The following is an 11,670-nucleotide window of genomic DNA, read 5'->3' as shown; positions in this document are numbered from 1 at the left end:
GAGAGAGAGAGAGAAAGAAAGAAAGAAAGAAAGAAAGAAAGAAAGAAAGAAAGAAAGAAAGAAAGAAAGAAAGAAAGAAAGAAAGAAAGGAAGGAAGGAAGGAAGGAAGGAAGGAAAGAGAAAGAAAGAGAGAGAAAAGAAGAGAAAAGAAAATAAAAGGGACTAATACAGTAAATTGCTACTGCTAGAGTAGGGTACAACTATAAAGATACTCAAAAATGTAGAAGCAACTTTGGAACTGGTTAACAGGCAGAGGTTGAAACAGTTTGGAGGGCTCAGAAGAAGACAGGAAGATGTGGGAAAGTTTGGAGCTTCCTAGAGACTTGTTGAATGGTTTTGATCAAAATGCAGATAGTGATATGGACAATAAATGAAGTCTGTGCTGAGGTGGAGTCAGATGGAGATGAAGAACTTCTTGGGAACTGGAATAAAGGTGACTTTTGCTATGTTTTTGCAAACAGGCTGGCAGCATTTTGCCCCCACCCTAGAGATCTGTGGAACTTTGAACTTGAGAGAGATGATTTAGGGTATCTGGCAGAAAAAAATTCTAAGCAGCAAAGCATTCAAAAAGAAGCAGAGCATAAAAGTTGTGAAAATTTGCAGCCTTACGATGCAATAGAAAAGAAAACCTCATTTTCTGGGAAGAAATTCAAGCCAGCTACAGAAATTTGCATAAGTAATGAGGAGCCAAATGTGAATCACCAAGACAATGGGGAAAATGTCTCCAGGGCATATCAGAGACCTACACAGCAGCCCCTTCCATCACAGGCCTAGGAGGAAAAAATGGTTTTCTGGGCCAGGGCCCTCCTGCTGTGTGCAGCCTCGGGACCTGGTACCCTGCATCACAACAACTCCTGCTGTGGCTAAAAGGGGCCAAAGTACAGTTCAGGCCATGGCTTCAGTGGGTACTAGCCTCAAGCCTTGGCAGCTTCCACATAGTGTCAGTCCTGCAGTTGCACAGAAGGCAAGAATTAAGGTTTGGGAACCTCCACCTAGATTTCAGAGGATGTATGGAAATGCCTGGATGTCCAGGCAGAGGTTTGCTTCAGGAGCAGAGTCCTCATGGAGAACCTCTGCTAGGGCATTGCAGAAGGGAAATATGGGGTTAGAGCCCCCACACAGAGTCTCCACTGTTGGAACTATGCCTGTTGGAACTATGAGAAGAGGGTCACTGTCCTCCAGACCCCAGAATGGTAAATCCACCAACAGCTTGCAACATGCACCTGGAAAAGTTGCAGACACTCAACACTAGCCTGTGAAAGCAGCCAGGACTGTGGGGCTGCCCTCCAAAGCCACTGGGGCAGAGCTGCCCAAGACCATGGGAATCCACCTCTTGCATCAGCCTATCCTGGATATGAGACAGGGAGTCAAAGGAAACCATTTTGGAGCTTTAAGGTTTGACTTCCCAACTGGATTTTGGACTTGCATGGGGCCTGTAGCCCCTATATTTTGGCCAATTTCTCCCATTTGGAATGGGTGTCTTTACCCAGTCTGTACCCCCATTGTATGTAGGAAGTAACTAACTTGCTTTTGATTGTACAGGCTCATAGGCAAAAGGGACTTGCCTTGTCTCAGATTAGACTTTGGACTGTGAACTTTTGAGTTAATGCTGAATGAGTTAAGACTTTGGGGGACTGTTGGGAAGTCATGATTGGCTTTGAATGGGAGGACATGAGATTTGGGTGGGGCCAGGGGCTGAATGATATGGTTTGGCTGTGTCCCTACCCAAATCTCATCTTGAAATCTAGCTCCCATAATCCCCATGTGTCATGGGAAAGACCAAGTGGGAGGTAATTGAATCACAGGGGCAGGTTTTTCCCGTGCTATTCTCATGATGGTGAATAAGTCTCATGAGATTTGATGGTTTTATAAAGGGCAGTTCCCCTGCACACGCTCTCTTGCCTGCTGCCGTGTAAGACAAGACTTTGCTCCTCCTTCACCTTCCACTATGATTGTGAGGCTTCCCCAGCCATCTGGAACTGTGAGTCCATTAAACCTTTCTCTTTATAATTACCCAGTCTCAGGTATTTCTTCATAGTAGCATGAAAATGGATACATAGATAGATACATAGATAGATAGATATCCTATTGGTTCTGCTTCTCTGGAGAACTCTAACTTATATACCACTCATGTGAAGTTGGTAGAAAATTATTTGTTAGATAGATAGATGAATAGATAGACAGACAGATATCCTATTCTGTTTCTCTGGAGAAGCCCAACTTATATACCACTCATGTGAAGCTGATAGAAATTACTTAACAGTTGCCAAGATCCTCAATTCATGTGAATTTCCTTCCTGGACCTGGTGCCACTATAGGCTGACATTCTTCCTTTCCCTCTTGTGAGTTGTGGCTTCTATAGTCTGGGGCAGTGAGCTGTGAGAGCAGCAGACCTAGGGGGAGGCCTAATTTTACAGAACCTACCAGTTCTGTGAGCTTGGCGCATTAATTAACTTTGCTGACCTTCAGTATCCTCCCTGTAAAATGAAGAGAACTGCCACCCCAGGAAGGTGTGGAGGGGATTCATGAGAAAACATGCAAAACATTTCACACAGTACCTGATACCAAGAAGACACTCAATAAAAGATTGCTTATATTATTATTTTAGGGGTGAGGAAACAAAGAAACTATGCTTTTGAGAACTACACTTGAATTGTCTAAAAGCCTCTGAGTAAGGACCTAAAGGATATTGTGAAGCTAAAACAGCATGAACTTGTTTTAACTGATCAGAGGCCTTTTCCTCATACAAGTTTGTGCTATCTTGGCTTTCATTGTAGTAGCAAGATCTCTGGATAAGCAGGGAATTAATCTTCTTGCATTCATCTTCTTGGACTTATATCCTAGAGATTTTCTCTCAAGGAAACTGATATCACCTTAAAAAAAAAATCAGTCTTGGAAAAAGTGCTTGTTCATCCCTTTGATACTCCTCATTCCCATCCCGATCTCCTTCTGAGTTCAGAGCTGGTTCTTCCATACCTGTTCCCGCCACTCTGGTTGATGCCTTCTTCGTATCTTACCTGGGACTGCAGTCATTTCTTAACTGGCCTCTCTACATCACAGGACTCTTTCTAAATGACAGGACTGAATGCACCATTCCCCATTTCTAAACCTTTCAGTGGGGCTCTGTCACATGCAGAACTGGGCCAGCCCACTCGGTCAGAAGCCCAGATGGACCTCCACAGTCTGCCTTCTTCACCCGGCAGCCTCACCTCCCAACCCCTGGGCCCTGGCAGTTCCAAACAACCAGCTCTTCCCAAGACATATCTGTCTAAAAGTTCTTCCTCATTTGGCAATAGATAACTTTGTCTCATCCTTCAAAATCAACCCGGTGTCACAACTTTTGCAGAAGGAGCTAATTCAATGCTCTCTGCCTCTTGAACACCTTCCCCTCTCACCTATTTTCTTGCCGCTACACCTTGAGCTTATTCCTATCATAGAATTACCACATTACACTATAATTTATAATGTACGTGACTATGGCCCTGTCTGTGAGCTCTTCCAGAGCTAGGAGTACGTTATATTTATCTCTGTATTTCCTTGACTTATTAATGGGTGAGGCACACAGAAGGCACTGAAGAGATGTTAAGCAAATACATTTAAAAATGCACAGGTTGGGGACGGAAGAAGATGAATGTAACTGTAAAGGGGTAGTACAAGGAAGAGCTTCGTGGTAATGGCATAGTTCTGTATTTGGATTGGAGTGGTGGGTATACAAATCTACACATGAGGCTGGGCAGAGTGGCTCATGCCTATTAATCCCAGCACTTTGGGAGGCTGAGACGGGCAGATCACTTGAGGTCAGGAGTTCAAGACCAGCTTGGCTAACATGGTGAAACCCCATCTCTACTAAAAATATAAAAATTAGCCATGCGTGGTGCTGCACACCTGTAGTCCCAGCTACTTGGGAGGCCAAGGTGGGAGTAATCACTTGAACCCGGGAGGCAGAGGTTGCAGTGAGCAGAGATCCCACCAATGCACTCCAGCATGGGCGATGGAGCGAGACTCTGTCCAAAAAAAAAAGGAAAAGAAAAAGTTTCTTAGAAAGGAAAAACACACATAAAAGCTAGTTTTACTGTTCTGACTAATCTATAATTGGAAGTAAGGGGCTGTCAAAGTCTAATTTAATATTATTTAAAATTGGTTAGAAGTGAATGATTACAACAGAAACATAACCCAAGTGTGCTTCAACATGTGGCTGTTTTAATCTGGTTTGAGTTGATGTTTAAAAAGAAAAAAGAAAAAGAAGAAAAGGAAAAAAAAAAGTGGTTGTTTTAGAATAATAACAAGTTTCTGCTCTGAAGACCTTTCCACCAGTGCCTAAGCGCTTAGGGCCATGAGTAGAGTGAATTAGGACAGTGCTGCTGTGGGTGCTGAACAAGCTCAGCAATGATGAAACACCTGAGAGAAACATACAGCTGCACTTATGGGATCTGATCACATAGAGGCTGAATGGGTGGAAGAAAACTGCTGGGCTGACCCACGACTCTGCGAAAACCTAAAACTCTGAGTCTGTGTCCATAGCAACTTGGAACCCGTGAAAACCTACAGGTGCTAAAAAGTGAGGTTTTGAGTAGATTGACACCTTCAAAAGCTAAAGGCCTCTAGACATCCAGAGCCTCTAAAACCCTGAAATTCCTAGCAACCGGGTTGGGCTAGCAACCTAACAACTTCAAGAGCCTAGATCCGTAAGAGCCTAGGGCCCCTAGAAACTGATGTCTCTAATAACTTGGGGTCTTTGAGAAACATGAAGCTTTTAATAAATTGAAAATCTGAATAACCTGGGGCTTTTAACAACCCAAGACCTATAATAAACTGGAACTCTTAGCAACTTGGGTTGCCTAGCAACCTGGGGGCTCTAATTATCAGAGACTCCTAGCAACCAGAGAGATTGTACAACCTGAGGGCCCTGTACACATCCAACCCTGGACCCAGTCCGCCTCTCACTCTTGCAGTAGCTGCCGCTGGATCTTGAGAAGCAGTGTGATCTAAAAGACAGAGCTGGAATTGGAAACCAAAGACACATGCTTAGCGTTCTGATTTTGCCACTTACTAACCATATATCCTGTGGCCTAAGCTCCCTGACCATCACTTTCCTTACATATGAGAAAAGGCTGGGCACAGTAGCTCATGCCTGTAATCTCAGCACTTTAAGAGGCCAAGGTGGAAGGATTGCTTGAGGCCAGGAGTTCAACACCAACCCGGGCAACATAGAGAGACACTGTCTCTACAAAAAAAAATTAACCAGGTGTAATGGCATATACCTGGAGTCCCAGATATGCAGGAGGCTAAGGCAGGAGGATTTCTCAAGCCCAGGAGTCTGAGGCTGCAGTGGGCTATGATCACACCAGTACACTCTAGCCTGGGCAACAGAGCGAGACCCTGTCTCAAAAAACAAAACAAACGATCCAGTTATTAACATTTTAGTGGCTAAAAAGTCATTTGCATTAGCATACTTCCTGTGAATAAAACAGGTTAATCTGGATTCTAAAAATATACATTGTCCTTCATTGGGCTCAATAAAACTGTCATTTTGCATTAAAATAAATATGCCCTGTAAACACCGTTATTTGCCCCATTTGGTTCTCAAGGTTGCGGGTGTGGGAAGGCGGAGTGAACACCAGGAAGATGCTCATCCCTGGTGCAGTTCAATGTGAGGACGAAGACCCCCAAGGGGAAAGTGAAGGCCTCCCGGGCTCACAGGAAGTAAGGGCCAGAGCAGGGACCAGATCTACCTTTCCAGAACATAACTGTGTATTCACACTACTCTTGCCATTGACAGAGAGGGCATAAGAGAAGCCCTCTGACATTATTGCTCATGGGCGTGGAGTTGAGAGACAGTAAGCCTGGGTATCCTATGGGGCTTCTTATGGTGTGTGGAAGGGAAATCATATGCGGCTCTATGGGTGTGTTCAACCCTCTGAACTTCTATGCCTTTCTCTGCAAAATGGGGAAAATGAAATGCATCTTTCAGAGGATCTGGTATTCATGCTATCTTCCCTCTGACACATTCCCTACTACTCTCTGGGAGCTCCTCTCTCCTCGCTGAAATCCCGGGCCCCAGCAGAGCTCTCTCATGGTGCTGGAGGGTTGAGTGAGGAGGAAAGACATTATCCACTTCGCACCCAAAAGCAATTTCTCTCCCAAACTACAAGGAAAGAGCTGAGCTCCAGTTTCATGCTATTCGATGGGCCCAAAGGAGTATCCTTTTTTTTTTTTTTTTTTTTTCTGTTTAGGCAGAGTCTCACTCCATTGTCTGGGCTGGAGCAATCTCAGCTCACTGCAACCTCTGCCTCCAGTGTTCTAGGGATCCTCCCACCTTAACCTCCCAAGTAGCTGGGATCATGCCTGGCTAATTTTCTTTCTTTCTTTTTTTTTTTTTTTTTTTGTCTTAGTAGAGATGGAGTTTCACCATGTTGCCCAGGTTGGTCTCAAACTCCTGAGCTCAAGCAATCTGCCCGCCTTGGCCTCCCAAAGTGCTAGGATTACAGGCATGAGCCACTGCACTCAGCCTTAAAGAAAGATCTTATATAGCAATGATTTTCCACTGGAGATGGTTTCGCCCTCCAGAGGATGCATGGCAATGCCTGAAGACATTTTTGGTTACCACAACTAAGGGAGGGGGATTGCTACTGGCATTTGGTGAGGAAAAGTCAAGGATGCAGCGTCCTACAAAGCACAGGACCGCTGCCCACAATAAATCATTATTCAGCCCAAATGTCAGTTGTGGCAAGGTCAAAACATCCTGATAGACAGCATAGAGCAGTCTAGGTCTGGATCCTTCACTGTCCCTAGCTTCCATGCGATCTTAGACAGGCTGTCTCATTTCTCTAGGCCATAGTCAGTTCCCTGACCTGTCAAATATGACAATTTGATTTGATTGTGAGAAGCACACATTCACCCGTCCAAACCCAAAGAATGGACTTGGAGACACGAAGAACAGCAGAAGTGAGACTTTTAATGGCGATCTTGCAAGATCAGGTGTCTGGTAGGCAGGCACACCCAGGGCAGTTACAATAGGTAATTTATCTCCTAGCAATCAAATCCCTTCCCCAGTTCCTCATCAGTGGAGTACTATGGTGTTACAATCCTCCTGGATATCGCCTAAGTTTCATTATCCCTCTTATAAGGTTATACCCTGGGTCCCCTTCCCCACTTAAGTTTCAAATTCTCAGCAGCGAAACTTTCTTCCGTTTTATAGGGTGACCCCTCCTCTACACTCTTTTCACTTAATTGTGACCTTCTAGGTGCATGAGCCATGAGGTTTGTTACATTTGTAGGCTGGCTGCCAGTACTTAGATTTATCACGCCTTGAAAATGGACCATTTAAAATGTTTTCTTACAAACTCCCTCCTCTTTTCTATTTACTTCCTTTGGTCTCATTTTCATATGAAGCCTTTCGGTCCTCGAATTTCTCTTTTACTTTCTTCCTCATAGGAGAATGAGTTTAATTTGGTTTCTAATAGTAGCAGGTTATTTTCCTGGTAATTCATGGGCATTTGTTTATTATTAGCTGCTTCAGTTAATCTCTGTGCTAGTCCCCTCATACAAGGGATAATACAACATCTCACTGCGGTTAAGATTCCTGCCACAATTGTGAGAGATGTAAGGATTGAAGCTACCATGCCTTTCCAAACCAACTCCTAGCCAACCCACAAGTGGGTCATCAATTCCCGCATTTTCTGCCAGTTCGTTGGCTAGAGTTTTCAGTCCTTGTAAAGCTTCTGTAATGGTCCCACCTGGGGCAGTATTGTTGAGAATGAAAGTACAACATTTCCCACCTAGCATAACATATATGCCCCTTTTTTCTGCTAGTATCATGTCTAACACAAGCCCGTTCTCCCAGGCCATTTGGCTGGTGGCATCTAACTGGCTAGCCACCCTTTTGAGGGTGTCCCAAGTATAAGTGATAAATCTCTGTTGATTATAATAGATGTAGTTAATCCAATCCACATTCTTATTAATAGTTGGGCCAGGTGTGTTGGCTCACACCTGTAATCCCAACACTTTGGGAGGCCGAGGCAGACAGGTCACTTGAGGTCAGGAGCTTTAGACCAGCCTGGCCAACACAGCAAAACCCCATCTCTACTAAAAATACAAAAATTAGCTGGGTGTGGTGACATGCACCTGTAATCCCAGCTACTTGGGAGGCTGAGGCAGGAGAATGGCTTGAACCTGGGAGGCAGAGGAGGTTGCAGTGAGTCAAGAACATGCCACTGCACTCCAGCTGGGGTGACAAGTGAGACTCCATCCCAAAAAAAAAAATGGTTGACCACCAGAAGAATGCTGACTTTGGGTCTTAAATTCATTAGGCCCCTCCCTAGGGACTCCTGTTGACTCAACATATATATTGGAGTCAAAATAATTTGTCAAATTTCTCCAGTTTTGATGGCCATGTGTATTTTCAGGTATCTTGTGGAATGCCAGGGTGAAGAGAATGGCCAATTGGACTAAAGCAAAGTCCTGGTCCAACTGGACAGTAACAAGTTATGGAGATTCCTTTCCCACAATACCACCAGACATCAGCCTGGGGTATATGGAGAACTGAGTAATTGCCTTTGCCTCACCAGTGATGTTTAGGAGTTGGGTACAAGTCAAGAGTTCTCATGGACTTACTGTACTCTGCCCCTGCCTGGAGAAGCAAGAGGAGTGGTTTATATTCCCTATAAAGAATGAGGGGATTGCTCTGGGATCTGACCTCCGCAATGCAGGAAAGAGTAATGACAGACTCCTACAAGTCTCATTTCCCCACGCATCCTTATCCTGGTATAGAACCAACATACAACGCATTCCTTCAGGATTGGTATCCCATCCTAGGGGCGACGGAACCACTTGTGCCTGAGGTCGTCCTGCAGCACACACATAATAGTTACTCTTGCTGAGGGCTTATACTGAAAATTTGACCCATTCGACCCAGGCATTCACATCTCTGTAAACTGTCTCAATTTCTATGATTTGCCTTAAATACTTTACCTCAATTATTTTTACCCTTTTAGGGTCATTATTTGGTGGACCAAAGTGTTTATTAGGGTCTGGGGTTGCAGTAGTCCCAGGCAAATGGGAGGTTGAGTTCTTGATTAGTTTGAGAGCAAATCACCCTAGGGGGTCTTTCTCTGTGATGCCTGCTCCTAACTTATACACATAAGATGCTACTTTTGGTTCTTGGTCTAGAACAGCTGGATTGTCAATGGTGATGAGTATAGGATTGCATTCTAAATTCTGACAGTTATTTGATGGGGAGCCCTTTGTCAGAGGTAGTTTATTCTTCAAGGGTCTCCAGCTCAGAGTTACCCACCCCAGGTTTACTGTCCAACACTCAAATGGGGTAATACACCATACATCATCCCACCTGGGGCAGGGTGATGCCCTACTGTAACCTGCATTTGGCTCAGGGCGAAGATATTTATTCAACTGTGAGAGCTGTCTCTAATTTTCCAAATTCCCACAAGGTAAGACCTGGCAGGCATTAAATCTTATAGTTTGGGGTGCTACCATCTGGGTTATATTAATTACCAACCTGATTAGGTAGGCAGGAGTCCCCTGCCAGTTTCCATTTTGACCTTCTGCTCCTTGTGTGGTAGCACATCCCTGCCATATTAACTTCCAGAAATGGGGCCAGCCCATGTTTTCTTTTAAGATTTTTCTCAGAGTTGACTTTAAGGGTTCCTCAGGTGACCCATGCACTTTTCACTGGGTTTTTTTTTCCCTCCCTTCTGGGGTCTCTTTTACCAGTCCCTTGACTCAAGTATACTGAGTTCACCCCCATTCAGCTGTTTGCACAGCCGCCTCAGTGCTCAGGAGCACTTGATAAGGGCATTGCCAGCTTGGGTGCAGCTTGTCTTCTTTCCAAGTCTTAATCAGCACCAAGTCACCAGGCTGGAAGTGGTAAACCACAAACTCAAGAGGTGGAGTTTGAGTCAGAAGTCCTTTTAACCTAAGGGATGACAGGGTAGAGGATATGGCCAGTATATAATATCTTAAGAATTGATCCTTCGTTTCCATAGTAGGGAGATATGTAGTTCTGCCCAAATATGGGAGCCCATATAATAACTAATAGGGAGACAATCCCAAGTCTTTTCTTGGGGCTGTCCTAATCCTAAGGAGTGTTATTGGAAAACATTTTGTCCAAGGCATTTTAGTTTCTAAGATTAGCTTGGTGATACACTTTTTGGGTGTTTGATTCATTCTTTCTACCTTTCCAGAGGAAGGGGGATGCCAAAGGGTATGATAATCCCATCGAATTTGTAAACCTTCCATAATTCCCCTTAACACCCTTGAGGTAAAGTGGCTCTCATTGTCTGAAGCAGTATTTTCCACCAGGCCAAATCTAGGTACAATTGTTCTAATATTATTTTGACCACATTTCTGGTGGTGGCTGTTGGAAAGGGAAAGACTTCCACCCAGCCAGGAAGGTGATCTACAATCACCAGTAAATACTTTAGTCTTCCTACTCAGGGCATTTCTGTGATATCTACTTGGATGCTTTGAAATGGTCTTAGTCTGGGAGGTCTTCCTCCCTTGTCCTGTTTTCTCATTACCTTTTTGTTTAGCCTTTGACAAGTTACAAAACTTGCACATACTTGTTTAGTGAGGGTATAAATCCCTATACACCCATAATTCCTAAGTATTGCATTACACAGAGCCTAGGATCCCCAGTGACTCCTTTTGCATAATACAGACATTATTTATGTTATTAGGGGTTTAGTCACACTGGCTCTCTCACACTGTCCACCTTTTTCTCTGCTGTCTGCTTTGGCTCTGCGGCTCCTGCCGCCCCCACATCTGCAGCTGCACTCCCTGGCCTGCAAGGCCAGCTTTTAGTTACAAAGTTAACCTTTAAAAGGCCTTTCTCTGCTAGCTCCTCCAGATTTAATCTGAAGAATTTTCTCATCTGATCTCTGAGCATCTGCAGGAATGCAGAGGGAGTTTCCTCTTTTTCTTGTTGAATCTCGAATGCTTTTGAGACATTTTATGTCCTAGGAGTGGACTCTTTGATCTCTTATAATTATTTGTTCCTCCATTTGGGCCCAGTCTCTGGGACCATTATTATCCCATTCGGGATTGACATTTGGAAATTTTTGTTTGGCTGGCAAGACCCCTTGCCCAGGAGGGTGCTGCCTCTCCCAGATGGTCATGACTGCTCTCCTAATCATTCCCCTTTCTTCTGCTGTAAACAGTGTATTTATAATGGAATAATTTTAGCCCAGGTGTAAAAGCTGGGTCCTAGGATTTGGTCCAACTGGTCTGCTAAACTGAGGGGATCTTCTAGGAGTGGTTTCATTTCCTTCTAGAAATTCCTAACTTCAGTACCTGTAAGAGGAGCATTTACAAAGCCAATCTCTTCGTGTCCCATGGGAACTTCCCTAAGAGGGAACATGCTAGATGCCTGCTGTGTGGAAGGGATAGGGGAGTTTTCAATATCCTCTTACACTATTTTTTTGTTTGTTTGTTTTTAATTAATTTTTTTTTATACTTTAAGTTCTAGGGTACACGTGCACAACGTGCAGGTTTGTTACATATGTAGACATGTGCCATGTTGGTGTGTTGCACCCATTTACATTAGGTATATCTCCTAACACTATCCCTCCCCCTTCTCCCCACCCCACGACAGGCCCCGGTGTGTGATGTTCCCCACCCTGTGTCCAAGTGTTCTTATTGTTCAATTCCCACCTA

The 11,670-nt window shown here is 44.3% G+C and overlaps 1 protein-coding gene across 1 annotated transcript in view; it reads right to left on the bottom strand.

The window, feature by feature from the left end:
- SPACA3 (sperm acrosome associated 3) overlaps window positions 1–10,824 on the bottom strand; it is a 26,186-nt gene extending 15,362 nt beyond the window's left edge. The window contains exons 1-2 of the mRNA XM_011992868.1: window positions 10,707–10,824; window positions 5,262–5,379 (exon numbers count right to left, since the gene is read on the bottom strand). The gene's annotated coding sequence lies outside the window, so the exon portion shown is untranslated. The remainder of the gene's footprint in view (window positions 1–5,261; window positions 5,380–10,706) is intronic.
- Between the last annotated feature and the right edge of the window lie 846 nt (window positions 10,825–11,670).

This window comes from Mandrillus leucophaeus, unplaced genomic scaffold, assembly GCF_000951045.1.
Source record: "Mandrillus leucophaeus isolate KB7577 unplaced genomic scaffold, Mleu.le_1.0 Scaffold419, whole genome shotgun sequence".
Taxonomy (NCBI): domain Eukaryota; kingdom Metazoa; phylum Chordata; class Mammalia; order Primates; family Cercopithecidae; genus Mandrillus; species Mandrillus leucophaeus.
This window is presented reverse-complemented; position numbering and strand designations above follow the sequence as displayed.